Raw genomic sequence first — 2,515 nt, forward strand, 5'->3', positions numbered from 1 at the left:
GACCAGTCCGCCTCCGGCGCGGCGGGCGCGCCGCCGCCGCCGAGGGGCCGCCGCCGCTTGTGCCGCTTCTTGCCGCCGACCTGCGCCGTCGCGCCCGCGTCCTGGCCCAGGCATTCGAGCAGCGCGTCGTAGCACGTCTCCCTCTCCTTCTTCGGCGGATGAGGGTCGTAGGTCCACTGGAGCCAGAGGAGCACCTGGCCGCTGAAGGACGTGCCGTCGTCGCGCGTGCCCGAGAGCGCGAACCACTTCTTCTTGGGCTTGCGGTCCGCGTAGGGCCCGAGCTCGACCCGGAACGAGCCCATGGGGTCCGCGCGGCCGACCGCGTCCCAGTCCTCGACGAAGCACGTGAGCATCGGGTTCTTGCCCGTGAGGCGCATGGCGTAGATCTCCTTCCACACGGGGCACGTCGTCTGCTTGCGCGGCGTCGACCTGTGTGGAAACCAACCACTGGTTTGGGGGGTCCCCACCAAACTTCAGAACTCTCTATCTCAATCAAATCGAAGTCGATTCGGCTGATTTTTGGACGGATCGATTGCTCTCGTCGAGTTCTCGAAGCACAGCGAAAGGGTCTGGTCCAAATCGTTCGATTACGCGCACATTGAAGTCGGGTTGAAGATTTGATTTCCACACAGGCGTCGACGTCGCGCGGCAGTTCGCGCGGCCCTCGACCTCGAAGCGCGCGCGCGGGTCCGACGACGCGCGGTCGACGCGGCTCAGGTCCTTGGCGCGGAAGACGCCGATCTTCAGGCAGTTGGGCTTCTGGTCCGGGAAGCCGACGGCCTTGCCGAAGGGGTCCCAGCCATCCTTTTCGGGGTCATAGCGCCAGCGGAGCACGAGCTCGACGTCGCCGGAGATGGGCGCGAGCGGGTCGTCGTCGTCGAAGTAGCCGTCGCTCGCGTCCGCGTAGGCCGGCGTCTTCTTGAGCGCGTACCATTTCTTCGTCCGCTTCCGGTCGCGGAGCGGCGCCAGGTCGACGGCGCAGTGGCCGAGGTCGTCCGCGTCCCCGGAAACGTCGTAGTCCAGAAGCCGCACGACGAGCCGCTGGGGCTCCCGCTCGCCCGCGGGGTCGTCCGGGAAATCCTCGTCGCCGTCGGACTCGTCGGACTCGTCGGCCTGCAGATCGAAGGAGAAGATCTCGTTCCACTGCGGGTCCAGGTTCTTGTACTTGACCGTCGACCGCCTGTGCCGAAACCAACCACTGGTTTGGGTGGTCCTGACCAAACTTGAGAATTCTCTAGCTCGGTCAAATCGAAGTCGATTCGGCTGATTTTTGGACGAATCGATTGCTCTTGTCGAGTTCTCGAAGCACAGCCGAAAGGCTTGCGTCGAAACTGTCGCGTAAGCGCACATTGAAGTCGGGTTGAAGATTTGGTTTCGGCACCGTCGACCGCTTCTCGCCGTCCGCGCCGGCCACGGAGAAGATCACGAAGGGGTCGCTCGAGCCCTCGCCGTAGAACTGGGCCTTGTCCTTGACCGCGAGCTCGCGCGCGCGCGCGAGGCCGACGTCGAGCACGTTCGGCAGCAGGGCGTCGCCCGACGCCGCGTAGGCGTCGGGCTCCCCGAAGGGGTCGAAGTCGTAGGCCTCGCCGCGCGCGGCCGCGCGCTGCTTCGCCTCGGACGCCTCCTTCTGCTCCATCTTCGCGAAGTGCGTCTGGTAGAGGTCCCAGCCGCGGACGATGACGTCCATGACCGTCGTCACGAAGTGCTCGATGGTCATCATACTCGTCACGAGCTTGCCCGACGTCTTGTAGAGCAGCGGCAGGCTGTCCGTGTTCGTGAGCACGTCGTAGCCGGAGTAGAGCACGTTGCCCAGCGCGAAGGGGTTGCAGCTCGCGGCCATGAGCGTCTTGTACATGATGGACACGATCTTGCCCGCCTCGGAGATCGCGTCCGTGATCGTGGGGACCATGCCGACGACGACGGACATGGCCTCGACGGCGCGCTTCCACTCCGTGGCGACGATCGTGAGGTCCGCGGCGAGGACGAGCATGTTCGACGCGGTGTAGAACGACGACTCGAGGTCCGTCTTGACGGAGTCGACGGCGTCCTCGATGAAGTCGGGCGTGAGGTAGCTCAGGAGCGACTCGTTGCGGCCCGCCTTGTGGTTGGGGTCGATGGCGGGGTTGTACCACCACTTGATGACCAGTTCCACGTCGCCCGTGACGTCGTCCGCCTTCTCGCCCTTGACGCCCGCGGGCCCGAGCGCGAACCAGCGCCGGTGGTCCTCGCGGTCGTCGAACTGGGCCAGGGGCACGACGAGCTTGCCCATGACGTCGTGGCTCCCGACGGCGTCGTGGTCGAGCACGACGACCTCGAGCTTCTGCGCGGACGGCGCGTCGACGTCCGGCGCGAGCGGGAGGTCGAAGACCTCCTTCCACACGGGGTTCAGCGCGTCCTCGCGGTGGCTCGTCTCGCCGCGCGTCTTCTCGTCGCCGCCGGCGACGTTGACGCGCGCGAAGGGGTCGCTGCTCTTGGGCTCCTTGGAGAGGAGCGCCTTGTCGACGGCCGCGAGGCC

This window comes from Aureococcus anophagefferens (assembly GCF_000186865.1).
Source record: "Aureococcus anophagefferens unplaced genomic scaffold AURANscaffold_4, whole genome shotgun sequence".
NCBI lineage: Eukaryota > Pelagophyceae > Pelagomonadales > Pelagomonadaceae > Aureococcus > Aureococcus anophagefferens.